Raw genomic sequence first — 13,822 nt, 5'->3', positions numbered from 1 at the left:
AGACAAGGTGTTCCTCCAGCTGCCTCCTGCCAAGCCTGGATTCGAGCAACGTTTTCATCCAGAGCAGGGCAGAAAGCACATCCAGAATCGGGATCAGAGGGAATTTATGCTCCTCTCGCCCAAGAAAGCGGGATCCTTGAGCTGAGTTCTTTTCCAAGGACTTGGCTGCATCTCCTGTGCGTTCCCACACGGAAAAGTAACCGTGGGATGGGCAGAAATAATCCCAGTTTTCAGCCCGAGCGTGGGAAACGACGCTTTCCCTGGGAGCAGCCGGCGTGGATTCGCAGGATTGCAAAGGCAGGATCGCAGCAGGATCCCGAGCTGCAGTTTTGGGAATGGTGGTGCCTCGAGGGATAACTCAGTCCATGTTCTGGGGGGTGTTCGCAGGAGATGTTGGGAATTGGCACCAGCCCGGCCCAAAAGGCTTGGAGTCCTCCCCAAGGCCCTGCTGCCCCTGGAATTCCATCAGTTGGTGTGGAAAAGCCATCCCTACTTTGTTCCTGCCTTGTCCTCATCAAAAGGCCCAAAAAAGCCCCTCAAATCAGGTTTTCCTTCATCCCGAATTTTTTTCACTCACCAGTAAGACCCTGAAACCTCCCAATAACTGAGAAACCTCTGAAAAAAATGACCATTTATGCTCTTTTGGGGCAAAATCCTGGCCTGAGCAGAATTCAATTCCAAATTTTCTTAGCTGAGATTACAGAAATCACCTTTCTTTTTTTTGCCCTGAAAATATTCCCTCAGGCTTGAACTTTGGTAGAAATCCTTCCTTGTGCCCAAGGCAAAGATCTCCACCTGTCTGGCTTTTCCTTCTCTCCATGACTTGTTTTGTCCCCAGGGCAGAGTTACAACACGTGGCTGTTTGGGATCCATCCAGGTGATCCCGTGGAATGTTGCTGGGATGATTGATCATCTTTTTTAGGGAGAGATGGGGTGGGAAAACCAGAAGTACCCAGACACCAAACCTTCTGTGCTTCCACCAGCTGGAGAACTTCAACCAGCTCCAAAGCAAAGGGTTGGTTCCAGCAGAGCTCTGTGATCACAGAGTTATGGAATTATTTGGCATGGAAAAGACCCTTTGGATCAACCAGTCCAACCATCCCCCAGCACTGCCCAGGCCACCACTGCCCCATGTCCCCAAGTGCCACATCCACAGGGATTTGGAATCCCTGCAGGGATGGGGATCCACCACTGCCCTGGGCTGGACAAACGTTTCCAGGAAGGAATTTTCCCCGATATCCAACCTTGGTGGAACTTAAGGCGTTTCCTGCTATCAGTGGGACAGAATTCCAGCTGAGCCTGGTTCCATTTGGATCCCCCCAGCTTCAGTTCTGGTTGCATCTGAAGGAGCATTTGGTGACAATTCACTGTTGATCCCAATTAAATACAGGGAGACAGGAGAAATCAAATCCCATTCTGTTCCCATAAAACAGCAGCTCTTCTTCCTTTGCTCCTGCTCTCATGGAGGCTCTGGAAGGAAGGGCAGCAGGAAAACAGGAATTTGGGATTTGCCAAACCAACCCAAACCCTGTCAAATCCGTGTCAGGGAGGCACAGAGTCAATCCGAGGCCTTTTTCCTTGACCAGGAGCAGGAATTTCCAGTAACTCCACAGCCTCCTGTTTTTCCTGGTGCTTAATGAAGTGAGAGTGAGGGAAAAGTTGAAGTTTCCAGCAGCTGCTGATGGGAATTGGCCAAAAAATTCCTGGAAAGGGCCTGGAGGGAGGGCAACTTGCAACACAGCGAGGCCACAGGGCTTGGCCTGCTCCTGCTCCCAGGGAAGTGGGAATCCAACATTCCAGGGAGGTGGGAATCCAGCATTCCAGGGAGGTGGGAATCCAGCATTCCAGCGGGATTCAGGGACTCAGGAGAGTTAGGGAAGCTCAGGAGAGGTCATGGCACGTGGAGCTTTGCAGCTTCTTGTTCCAGGTCTCAAGGCTTGGTCCCAAGAGTTGGATGAAAGGGGAGTGGTGGTGGATTTGTTGGTGTGGGAAAGACACGGGAAAACCAGGAATGACGGTTTCCAAGGAATCTGTGGGGTGGAGCTTCCGTGGCCTTATCAAAATCGCTCGAGGAGCGCAGCGACTTAAATCATGTCGTGATATTCCCAGCTCCAGGTTTTTTATGGAAGCAGCTGAGCGTCCATTTCGAAGAATTTCACGGATAATTAAACGAGTGCCAATCCACCTGCCCAATCCCAACCCAAATCCTGCTCGGGGGAGCGAAGGGATGCGCCCACCGAGGACCAGGAATGGCCAATCCCTCTTGGAATGAGTCCCTCAGTTTCCACCAGGAAATATGGAAGTGGGGAAATTTCCCTGTCCCTTCGTCCCTGGAGCTCTTGGCCCACACAGGGGGGTCTTTTAAGGATGAGAGAAATGGAGAAATCTGGAGAAATCCCGAAAATTTGCCTCCCCCCAAAGGCCATAAATGAGGAAATTCTGCTGAAAACTCCCATTTTTCATCAGGGCTGAACATGGATTTAGTCCTGGATTTCTTGCTGGAAAGACTATGGACAGTTGGGATTATTTAATATTAATTTATTTTAGAACTAATTAGAGCCAAATCAATTTTATTACTGATTCTAATTAAACTTTGTATAATTTTGATCCCGGAATGGAGTATTTTAAAAGTTTCCTGCCTGCAAACACAAGGCAATTTAAATTCCTGGAAGGCTGGGAAGTGTGGCTGGAATATAAGGATCAGCTTGGGACATCCCTGCTTCCTTCCAGGAGCACCAAAAACTTCCAGGATTGAAGCCCAGAAGGTCACACTGAATGTAGGACCCTGGAAACGGGAGCTGTTTGTTTCCCATTTTCCCATTTTTTTTTTAATTAAAAAAACCAACAATTCAGACCAAAAAAAATCCATCAAATTCCACAATTTTGGGCTTTTTTAATGTTCTTTTCAGACCAAAAAAAAAAACAAATTCCACAATTTTTGGACTTTTTTCATATTCTTTTCAGACCAAAAAAAAAAATCAAATTCCACAATTTTTGGGCTTTTTTCATGTTCTTTTCAGACCAAAAAAAACCCCAAATTCCACAATTTTGGGGCTTTTTTCACGTTCTTTTCAGATCAAAAAAAAAAAAAAATTCCACAATTTTTGGGCTTTTTCCATGTTCTTTTCAGACCAAAAAAACCCCCCAAATTCCACAACTTTTGGGCTTTTTTTCATGTTCTTCCCCTTCCTGTGAAGACTTTGCTGGTGGCAACATCTGGGAAAGGGGGGCTGTGACTAATGAGGGGGATAAAGGGCTTTTTCCCACCTTTCCCGGGGGGAGGTGATTAATTGGAGCCTCCTTGGATGTGATTAATTCCCTCATTTTCCCAGCTGGCGTTTGGACCCACCTGAGCTGTTCCAACCACCTTTGGAAAGACAAATTATCCCCTTTCCCCAACCCCCAATAAAAGAGCTGCTCCTGTGGATTTCTGCCTCCGTTTCTGATGGATGAAGCTCCAGGTTGAGCAGCCAAAGACTCGGGAAAAACCTGGATGGATCCTTTTACACTCCGGTTGGAATCCGGCCCAGGAATGTGACCCCACACTGGGCCATAAATCAGCTCTGCAGCCCCCCTGGAGAGGGAACACGTTTGGTCTCCCCACCTTCCCATCCCTGTTGGATCCTTAAATCCCTCCTGGATAACGCCCCCGGCACATCCCACCGTGCGGAGAAAGGGAAAGGATCCATCCAGGTGGGCTCTGAGCCCCAGGATTTCCGGGAACAGGATGAGTGAGGAGGGAAAAGCACGAGCTGGGAAGATGGGAGTGGAGGAGGGATGGGAATTATCCCTCCCCTCAAGTCATGGTAGGACCTGAATTCCAGCTGGGGAATGTTCTGCTTGGAAAACTTGGTTAGAACTTAGGCTGGACTCCAGTTGTCTTGGTGAGTTGTTGTGAGCTGAGCTTGGAATTCTCTTGGGAAGGATTGTTCTGGAAAGGATTGTTCTGGAAGGATTGTTTTGGGGAAGGATTGTTTGGAAGGATTGTTTGGGAAGGATTGTTCTGGGAGATTGTTGGAAAGGATTCTTCTGGTAAGGATTTTTCTGGAAAGGATTGTTCTGGAGAGGATTGTCCTGGGAAGGATTTTTCTAGGAAGGATTCTTCTGGAAAGGATTCCTCTGGAAAGGATTCCTTTGGAAAGGATTGTTCTGGAGATTGTTATGGAGAGGATTATTCTGGGAAGGATTGCCCTGGGAAGGATTGTCCTGGAAAGGATTGTCCTGGGAAGGATTGTCCTGGGAAGGATTGTTCTGGGAAGGATTGTTCTGGGAAGGATTGTTCTGGGAAGGATTGTTCTGGGGAGAATCGTTCTGGGGAGGATTGTCCTGGGAAGGATTTTTCTAGGAAGGATTCTTCTGGAAAGGGCTTTTTCTGGGCCCTCTGGTGGATTGAAACCCAGCCTTGAGGGGCCAACACCCAAAGCATCCCAATAATTTGGTTCTAAAGCCAGAGCAGAGAAATGAGATGAGTTTTGGAGCCTCCTGACAGAAATGAGTGATTTTTCAGTCTAAATTCGAGCCTAAATTCAAGCCTAAATTCAAGTCTAAATTCGAGTCTAAATTCCTGCCTAACACAGGACAGGGATCGTCATCCCACAATTCCTGCCCATTCCTAAAGGATGGGACTCACTCAACATTTTTTCCCTTTTGCTCTGACATCTCCCTTGTTTTTTTGGAGGACCCAAAAATGGCCAAGTTTGTGTTTGGACACAGACACACTTGGAGGAAACTCGATCCCGAGGTTTGTTTACGGAGAAGGAATCAACTCCCCCTCTTTTTTTTGAGTCACGGCTCTGACAAATATTTGACCTCTGAAATCCTCCCCAGCCGGACTCGACCCGGCAGGAACTTTCCTACACTTAACTGGAAGTTCTAAAGGAAGAAAAACAAAATTCCTTTTGGGCCTCCTGAGCCGAAGGATATTCCAAAATATTTGCTAAACCCAAAGGAGTGTCGGATTTCAGATCGGGGCGACCCGAATTCCTGAATTTAGGGGAGTTTAAAATTCTCATTCGGAGCGGGAAGAAAACGAAAAATCGAGAGGAATTTTGAGTGAAAAACCAGAAAATCTGGATATAATTTCAAAGTTTGGGCTGTTTGAAGTGACTTTTTGCTCTAAATTATTTGGTGGCACCCAGACTGTTCCCTCATTTCCCTGTTGCCAAAACTGTTGGAATATTTCAGATGGTTTCTGGCAATGGTCCAGCCTAAAAATTCCTGGGCCTGGAGCTGCCACAGGGAACTAAAGGATGTTCCAAGTGAATCCCTTCTTGGCAAACTCTGGAATGTCACCTGGCTTTCTTTCCTCCATTGATTTTGGTGCCAGCCATGGATTTTGCCTGTTTTCCCCGTGTTTAATCGATCCCAAAATCCAAGTCTGGGCTTTGTGCTCCCAGACCTGCTTGGAAAGAGAGATGAAACATTCCCTGAGATCCCTCTGGTTGCGTGTTCAGAGAGAGGAAAGTTTCACTTTCTCTTCCCAGCCCTGGGATTAAGCAAAAATAAATAAATAAATAAAATAAGACTTTAAAGAGTTTCCCAGAGTTTATCTCCACCCCTTTTAGAACCAAAAGGAATTTTATGGAATTCTCCAAGAGCAGGCAGAAGCTCATCCGAGCTCAACAACCCGGAAAGCTCCATTGGAAGGGCCATAATTCCCAAATTAATGTCCTAAAAACCAAGTTATTTGTTCCACAAGTGGGGACAACTTGAGATCTCCACATTTTCCGGAATAAAAATCAACTGGCACTTTCTGCCCGAGCTCCAGCTTGACCTTTCCTGACATTTCCAAAGCACAGGGAGGAGCTGGACTGACACTGATTCCTCCTGAAGGTCCTCCAGGCCCTTTTTTTGGACAGAGATCTTTGTCACCCCTTCCTTTTGCCATTTTTTTTTTTTTCCTCCAGATCTGCAAGAAACAGAAAAACTTTGAAAAATGAAAGTTTGGGGGAGGGGGGAGGGAGGATGGAATTTTTCCTCCTCGTCGTCTCGTTTCTTTTGACTCCTTAAACCTTTTTTTATGGATCGGGCAATTTGATTCGGAGAAAATTATTTATTTTGCGGCTCAGAAACATCTGATTTGGAGAAATTCCCACTGCACAGCAAACAGGAACAGGGAGAATCATGGATGAATTTAAGGAATAACTATGTTAACAATTCCATGGCTCCCAGAGGAATTATTCTTTTAATATCAACCTCAAATCCTGCAGTTTGGGGGGTTTCACGGAGGCAAAAAGTGCCTTCCACCAGAATAAAGGAAACTTCCAGAAGTTTCTCCCTCCTCTAAATTGATGGAAAACCTCATGGAAAACCTCACTGAATTTTCCCCTTCCTTGAAATCCAAATAATTAAGACCAAAAAAAAAATAAACAAACCAACAACACCTAAAAGAGGGGATTTTTGACCTGAAGGGGAAACTGCTCAAAATGCTTAAATTTTGCTTAATCTGATGATTCCAGGTCAGGAAAATCCTCGGGAAAAGCACTTTTTTTGTTTTTGGAAATGGTGATTTCCTCTCACTTCCAGGGAATTTGGTGAACCCAGAACTGTCCTGAAAGTTGTTTTTTGCTGTTGTCCCTTAGAGACAGACAAGGAAAAGCTGCTTGGCCCTTCCCATGGGATTTTCTTCAGGAATATATTGTCTTCTTCAGGTCTTCTCTGCCTTTGGAATTATCCAACTTGACTGGGAATGGCTTGGGGCAAATTATGGTTGTGGTTGTGTTTTTTCCAGCAGGGATATCAATGATATCACAAAGGATACTTGGGTTATCCCGAAAAATAAATGAAATTTGGATTTCAAGCTCCCAGGAAGATGCTGGAAGCTGGAGAGATGCTTGGGGTCACACCAACAGTTTTCCTTCTTTAAACACATGGAGAGGGATGAATAAATTTGAATTAAATTTTGTTGAAAGTATCTCTGGGATTTCTCCTCCAGTTAATCCAATGGAAACTGAGGAGTGGATTCCCAGTTTATAGACAAAGATATTCACTCCTTCCATCCTTCTGGCCGGGTTGGACCAGGTTTGGAGCAACCTGGGACAGTGGGAGGTGTCCCTGTCCAGGGCAGGGGGTGGAACTGGGTGGGATTTAAGGTCCCTCCCAACCCAAACTATTCCAGGATTCTGGAGCCCCTCTGCTCTGGAGCCAGGCTGGGAGAGCTGGGAATGTCCAGCTTGGAAGAGAAAAAGCTCCAGGGAGAGCTGAGAGCCCCTCCTGCTCTGGAGCCAGGCTGGAGGAGCTGCCCCATCCCTGGAAGTGTCCAAGGCCAGGCTGGACAGAGCTTGGAGCAACCTGGGATAGTGGGAGGTGTCCCCCCCATGGAACTGGATCTTTAAGGTCCCTTCCAACACAAACCATTCCATAATTCTGGAGCCCCTCTGCTCTGCAGCCAGGCTGGGAGAGCTGGGGGGGTTCCCCTGGAGAAGAGAAGGCTCCAGGGAGAGCTGAGAGCCCCTGGCAGGGCCTAAGTGGCTCCAGGAGAGCTGGAGAGGGACTGGGGACAAGGGAGGGAGGGACAGCACAGGGAATGGCTTCCCACTGCCAGAGGGCAGGGATGGATGGGATATTGGGAAGGAATTCCTGTCTGTGAGGGTGGAGAGGGGCTCGGATGAATTTCCCAGAGAAGCTGTGGCTGCCCCTGGATCCCTGGAAGTGTCCAAGGCCAGGCTGGAGCAACTTGGGCTGGTGGAAGGTGTCCCTGCCCATGGCAGGGGGTTGGAACTGGATGGGATTTAAGGTCCTTCCCAACCCAAAGCATTCCATAATTCTATAATTCTACTCCCACTCACAGCTTGAACCTTCTTTTTTCCAAGTGGAGGTTGCAGGGACCAGGGAAAAAATCCTTCTGTGTCTGTGACCTGGCTCATTCCTGGAAATTTTCCTGAACTTCTGAATAGATTTTGAAATTACAATACATATAGACATAAGGAGGGTCTGAAAGACATGTTTTTGAGGGAAAAAAAAGATGTGAAATTGGATTTTCATCTGAGTGGAATGATATTTTCACCTCAAAGCCTCCCAGAGGAAGCGATGGTGGGTTTATCCCAAATTATTGAACAGTTTCTCCCTGGATCTGTCAGGACCTTTCCTCTCCCTCCCCTCTCTCCTCACTCATCTCCACCAGTTTTTTGATGCAATCACCAGCTAAATCCAAATTTTTAGAAGGTCTTTAATTAAAATACATTAAAAAAAGGAATTAGATTTTTTCATAGAGTCATAGAATGGTTTGGGGTGGAAGGGATCTTAAATCCCATCCAATTCCAACCTCCTGCCATGGGCAGGGACACCTTCCACTCTCCCAGGTTGCTCCAACCGGGCCTTGGACACTTCCAGGGATCCAGGGGCAGCCACAGCTTCTCTGGGAATTCCATCCCCCCCCCCAGGGAGAATTTATTCCACATATCCAACCGAAATTTTCCCTCTCTCAGTTCAAATCTCCTCGTCCTGGAATCGAACAAATGATTTTTTTCCTCTTCTTTTTTTAGGATATTTTTTTCAGGAGATCTCCTTTCCCCGCCCTGACAAACTGAGAGGTGAGAGAAGAGGAACTGCTGAAGCAGCAGCGGGGTTTGGGTGGTTTGGGTTTGCTCCTGGAGCTCAGTCCAATTCCTGAAAACAAACCAAGGGACGAACACAGGAAAAAGGGAGAGGGAAGGGGGAAAAAAAATGCAACTTCTGTCTCTGGTGCTGACTCTGCCCCGGGGGAGGAAGGTGGTCGTGGCAGAGACCCCTGGGAGCTCCTCAGAGGGGGATTTTTGGGATCACTGGGTCTTTGTCTGGGTTGGTTTTAGCTGCCCTTCCCACCCTTGGGCTCGGGGAAGTTGGGAAGGGCCTGGCACTGCCACAAAATTGGGCACAAGGAGAAAGGTGGGATGGAGAAAGGTGGGATGGAGAAAGGTGGGATGGAGAAGGGTGGGATGGATAAAGGAGGGATGGAGAAAGGCGGATGGAGAAAGGTGGGATGGAGAAAGGTGGGATGGAGAAAGGTGGGATGGAGAAATGGGAGAAAGGTGGGATGGAGAAAGGTGGGATGGAGAAAGCGGATGGAGAAAGGTGGGATGGAGAAAGGTGGGATGGAGAAGGGTGGATGGAGAAAGGTGGATGGGAAAGGTGGGATGGAGAAAGCAGGATGGAGAAAGATGGGATGAGAAGGTGGGATGGAGAAAGCAGGATGGAGAAAGGTGGGATGGAGAAGGGTGGGATGGAGAAAGCAGGATGGAGAAAGGTGGATGGAGAAAGGTGGGATGGAGAAGGGTGGGATGGAGAAGGTGGATGGAGAAAGCAGGATGGAGAAAGATGGGATGGAGAAGGGTGGGATGGAGAAAGCAGGATGGAGAAAGGTGGGATGGAGAAAGGTGGGATGGAGAAAGCAGGATAGAGAAAGTAGGATGGAGAAAGGTGGGATGGAGAAGGGTGGGATGGAGAAAGGTGGGATGGAGAAAGGTGGATGGAGAAAGCAGGATGGAGAAAGCAGGATGGAGAAAGGTGGGATGGAGAAGGTGGGATGGAGAAAGGTGGATGGAAAAGGTGGGATGGAGAAAGGCGGGATGGAGAAAGGTGGGATGGAGAAAGGTGGATGGAGAAAGGTGGGATGGAAAGGTGGGATGGAGAAAGCAGGATGGAGAAAGCAGGATGGAGAAAGGTGGGATGGAGAAGGTGGGATGGAGAAAGGTGGGATGGAGAAAGGTGGGATGGAAAGCAGGATGGGAAAGCAGGATGGAAAGGTGGGATGGAGAAGGGTGGATGGAGAAAGGTGGATGGAGAAAGGTGGGATGGAGAAAGGCGGGATGGAGAAAGCAGGATGGAGGTGGGATGGAGAAAGGTGGATGGAGAAAGCAGGATGGAGAAAGGTGGATGGAGAAAGCTGGGATGGAGAAAGGTGGGATGGAGAAAGCAGGATGGAGAAAGGTGGGATGGAGAAAGGTGGGATGGAGAAAAGCAGGATGGAGAAGGGGTGGATGGAGAAGGCGGGATGGGAGGCACGAGGTCCCTGACTCCTGTGTGAGGCGGTTCCGAGGGCTTCAAAATCCAGAGGTGGGTCCTGCTCTGCTGTCAGGGTTGTGCTAATGAAGGTTGATTTATATCCCATGAATACAACCATGGAATCATGGAATGGGCTGGGTTGGGAGGGATTTTAAAGCCCATCCAGTGCCACCCCCTGCCATGGGCAGGGACACCTCCCACCAGCCCAGGTTGCTCCCAAGCTGGCCTTGGACACTTCCAGGGATCCAGGGCAGCCACAGCTTCCCCAGGGCCTCCCCACCCTCCCAGCCAGAATTCCCTTCCCAATATCCCACCTCACCCTGCCCTCCTTGAGCTTAAGGAGCCATTCCCCTTCGTCCTGTCCCTCCATCCCTCGTCAAAATTCCCTCTCCATCCTTTTTTTCATCCCGTCCTGCCCGTGACCCCAAACTCCCCTCGCAGAGGGTCACCTTGAGCACCCACAGCTGCCCTCAGATCCCACCAGGTGAGCAGGGCAATCCCAAATTTCACCACCAGGAGCTCTGACAGGATTGCAATTCCCCAGGGAGCTGTTGTCGGGTTCCCACACGACAAAGCAGCACCTTGCCCGTTCCTGATGATTATTGGAAGCAGATTTATTAAGGATTAACGAGAGGAGCGTGGGAGTAATAAAAACCCTCCCTAATCTTTGGGGCCAGGCTGGTTTTGATAATCATCCCAAACTGGGAATGGCAGCCCAGCAAAAAGCCCTTATCATATAATCTGCTGGGGGGGGGTGTTTAATATGACAAGTTATCGTATGTTTAAATATCAGCTGATTATTAAAACACGTTCACTGAAATTAACCGTGTCAGAGATTTTTATCTCTGCTTAAATAAACACACATGTTTTCCCAACCAACTGGGAGTGCATTTGAAGCCATGGTTTGTTTTATCAGGGCTCCTTTTTTTTTTTTTTTTGTTCTGCAAGAGGCTCTGTTTGCTCCCCATTCCTCACATATCCGGGATGCTTTTCATTCCCGACTCGTGGCTGCTCAGCCAGCGCTTAATCAGGAAAACAATAATAATAATAATAATGCATCTGATTGGGATGGACCCCCCCCAAAGCCCCAGCTCTGGCTGTTCCATAAACAACAAATCCAATACCCAGAGAGAGAGACACTAAAACATCCCCGGGAAGGGAGCCAAGCAGGGATCAAAATCCGACGGAACCCGTGAATTAAAGGAAACCAGCGGCGCGTGCTTGGGAGGAAGAGTTTGTGGAGCCTCCCTGGAAAGCAAAACAAGGCAAGAGCCCCGTGGGGGAGAGGCAGCCAAGGGGCAGCGGCAGGGGAAAGTCAGGATGCACAGGAGGGAATGTCTGCCCGCTGGGGGTTCCAGGAGGTTAGGAATGAGCTGGGTCGGCGTGGATGTGTCCTTGGATTGATCCGTTTTTATGGCAAAGCCAAGGCTCTAGGAGGGGAAGATCAGCTCTAGGGAAGGTTAGGGATGAGCTGGATCAGCATGGATGTGCCCTTGGGTCTGATCCGTGTTTATGGCAATCCAAGGCTCTGGGAGGGAAGATCAGGCTCCAGGGTGGGTGAGGGATGAACCAGGTTGGAATGATGTGCCCTTGGTCTGATCCATGTTTTATGGCAAATCCAAGGCTCTAGGAGGGGAAGATCAGGCTCTAGGGAGGGTTAGGATGAACTGGATCAGCATGGATGTGCCCTTGGGTCTGATCCATGTTTTTATGGCAAAAGCAAGGCTCTGAGAATGGATGTGCCCTTGGGATTGATCTGTGTTTTATGGGCAAAGCCAAGCGGCTCCGGAATGTGTGCCCTTGGGATTGATCCATGTTTTGTGGCAAAGCCAAGGCTCTGGGAATGGATGTGCCCTTGGGATTGATCCATGTTTTATGGCAAAGCCAAGACTCCGAGAGGTGAAATCAGGCTCCAGAATTGGTGAGGGATGAGCTGGGTCAGAATGGATGTTCCCTTGGATCTGATCCATGTTTTGGCAAAGCCAAGGCTCTGAGAGGGAAAGATCAGGCTCCAGGATGGGTGACGGATGAGCTGGATTGGAATGGATGTGCCCCTGGGTCTGATCCATGTTTTATGGCAAAGCCAAGGCTCTGAGAGGTGAAAGTCAGGCTCCAAGGCAGGTGAGGGAGGAGTTGTGTCAACATGGATGTGCCCTTGGGTCTGATCCATGTTTTATGGCAAATCCAAGGCTCTGGGAGGGGAAGATCAGGCTCCAGGATTGGTGAGGATGCTGGGTCAGCATGGATGTGCCTTTGGGTTTTGATCCATGTTTTATGGGAAAGTCAATCTGTGAGAATGGATGTGCCTTTGGGATTGATCCACATTTTATGGCAAATCCAAGGCTCTGAGAGGGAAAGATCAGGCTCCAGGATGGGTGAGGGATGGGCTGGATTGGAATGGATGTGCCCCTGGGTCTGATCCATGTTTTATGGCAAAGCCAAGGCTCTAAGAGGTGAAAATCAGATTCCAGGTGGGTGATGGATGAACTGGATTGGAATGATTTCCCTTGGGTCTGATCCATATTTTCTGGGAAAGCCAAGGCTCTGAGAGGTGAAAATCAGGCTCCAGGGTGGGTGAGGAATGAGCCAGGTTGGCACTGCTGTGCCCTGGGTCTGATCCATGTTTTATGGGAAATCCAGGCTCTGGGAGGGGAAGATCAGGCTCCAGGGAGGATGAGGGATGAGCTGGGTGGGCATGGATGTGCCCTCGAGTCTGATTCTGTTTTATGGGCCAAGCCAAGGCTCTGGAGGCAAAGATGTGCTCAGGGAACCAGCAGCACTCGAACTGGGGGGTGGTGATGTTTCCTGACTCCCTAATCCCGGCAGGGAGAGCGATGGGAATGGTGTGGACTCTCCAAGGAGGAGGAACCCATTTCTTGTGCCATTGACCTCTACATGGATCATCCCCATCCCCCCATCCTGCCCACAGCCCCTCCTTGCCCCAGGACCTCCTCCCAGTCCCCCCAGTGGGAGGAGATCCAAACCCCAGTGGATGCACTTTGATCCGTGGGCAATGTCCTACCAGGGATCTGTGGGCAAGGTTTGCTCTTCCTGCCAGTTTGAAAAGGATGGAAAGCACAAGGCAGAACATCTTCTTTGTCTTCTCCTCCTCCTTCTTCTCCTCATCCTCCTTCTTCTCCTTCTTCTCCATCTCCTTCTCCTTCTTCTTCTTCTCCATCTCCTTCTCCTCCTTCTTCTTCTCCTCCTTCTTCTTCTCCTCTTCTTCTTTCTTCTTTTCTCTTCCTTCTTCTTTTTTCTTCTTCTCCTTCTTCTTTTGCTTCTTCTCCTTCTTCTTTTTCTCCTTGTTCTTCTAGTTCTTGTTTTTTCTCTTGTTCTCTTCTTCTCCTCCTCCTTCTTTTTAGTCTCCTTCTTCTCCTTCTTCTTCTCCATCTCCTTCTTATCCTTCTTCTTCTCCTCCTTCTTCTCCTCCTTCTTTCTTTTTTTCTCTTCTCCTTCTTATTTTCTTCTTCTCCTTCTTATTTTTCTTCTTCTCCTTCTTTTTCTTCTTCCTCCTTCTTCTTTTCTCCTTGTTCTTCTAGTTCTTGTTTTTCTTCTTGTTCTTCTTCTTCTCCTCCTCCTTCTTTTTAGTCTCCTTCTTCTCCTTCTTCTTCTCCATCTCCTTCTTATCCTTCTTCTTCTCCTCCTTCTTCTTTTTCTTCTTCTCCTTATTTTTCTTCTTCTCCTTCTTATTTTTCTTCTTCTCCTTCTTTTTCTTCTTCTCCTTCTTCTTTTTCTCCTTGTTTTTCTAGTTCTTGTTTTTCTTCTTGTTCTTCTTCTTCTCCTCCTTTTAGTCTCCTTCTTCTCCTCGTTCTTCTTCTCCATCTCCTTCTTCTCCTTCTTC

The sequence above is a fragment of the Chiroxiphia lanceolata genome, chromosome 4 (assembly GCF_009829145.1).
Source record: "Chiroxiphia lanceolata isolate bChiLan1 chromosome 4, bChiLan1.pri, whole genome shotgun sequence".
In the NCBI taxonomy this organism is placed as follows: domain Eukaryota; kingdom Metazoa; phylum Chordata; class Aves; order Passeriformes; family Pipridae; genus Chiroxiphia; species Chiroxiphia lanceolata.
Note: the sequence above shows the minus strand (reverse complement) of the source record.